This window comes from Aethalodelphis obliquidens, unplaced genomic scaffold, assembly GCF_003676395.1.
Source record: "Aethalodelphis obliquidens isolate GAN/ISIS:26980383/991018 unplaced genomic scaffold, ASM367639v1 scaffold46, whole genome shotgun sequence".
Lineage (NCBI taxonomy): Eukaryota > Metazoa > Chordata > Mammalia > Artiodactyla > Delphinidae > Aethalodelphis > Aethalodelphis obliquidens.
In genome coordinates, this window is record NW_020837990.1 from 16,653,553 (window position 1) to 16,654,841 (window position 1,289).

Below are 1,289 nucleotides of genomic sequence, written 5' to 3' on the forward strand. Positions count from 1 at the left end.
TTTTTTTTTTTTTTTTTTTTTTTTTTTTTGTGGTACGCGGGCCTCTCACTGTCGTGGCCTCTCCCGTTGCGGAGCACAGGCTCCGGAAGCACAGGCTCAGCGGCCACGGCTCGCGGGCCCAGCCGCTCCGCGGCATGTGGGATCTTCCCGGACCGGGGCACGAACCCGTGTCCCCTGCATCGGCAGGCGGACTCCCAACCACTGCGCCACCAGGGAAGCCCCAAATATGATCTTTTAACGCCTTTATTTAAATAGCAAAACTTAAGAATTGTCAGTTAGACCTAATTATTCTGTTAGCCAAAGCTATGGTGTCATTATTGGGTATTTCTAGTTCTTTCATAGTTTGTTCCAGTCCAGTGCAATCAGGGATTGTGTTTTACCTACATATATGCCATAGTTACCCAGTTAACATACCTTATGTCAAGCTTCCAGGAGGCACAGAGGTCAAATTATCATGCAGAAGGGAAAACATTTTGGTTTATTCTTTTTTTTTTAACATCTTTATTGGGGTATAATTGCTTTACAATGGTGTGTTAGTTTCTGCTTTATAACAAAGTGAATCAGTTATACATATACATATGTTCCCATATCTCCTGCGTCTCCCTCCCTATCCCACCCCTCTAGGTGGTCACAAAGCACCGAGCTGATCTCCCTGTGCTATGCAGCTGCTTCCCACTAGCTATCTATTTTACATTTGGTAGCATATATGTGTCCATGCCACTCTCTCGCTTTGTCCCAGCTTACCCTTCCCCCTCCCCATATCCTCAAGTCCATTCTCTAGTAGGTCTGTGTCTTTATTCCCGTCTTACCCCTAGGTTCTTCATGACCTTTTTTTTTTTTTTTCTTAGATTCCATGTATATGTGTTAGCATACAGTATTTTTCTCTCTCTCTTTTTTTTTTTTTTTTTTTTGTGGTACGCGGGCCTCTCACTGTTGTGGCCTCTCCCGTTGCAGAGCACAGGCTCCGGACACGCAGGCTCAGCAGCCATGGCTCACGGGCCTAGCCGCTCCACGGCATGTGGGATCTTCCCGGACCAGGGCACAAACCCGTGTCCCCTGCATCAGCAGGCGGACTCATCCACTGCGCCACCAGGGAAGCCCTCTTTCTGACTTACTTCACTCTGTATGACAGACTCTAGGTCCATCCACCTCACTACAAATAACTCAATTTCGTTTCTTTTTATGGCTGAGAAATATTCCATTGTATATATGTGCCACATCTTCTTTATCCATTCATCTGTTGATGGACACTTAGGTTGCTTCCATGTCCTGGCTATTGTAAATAGAGC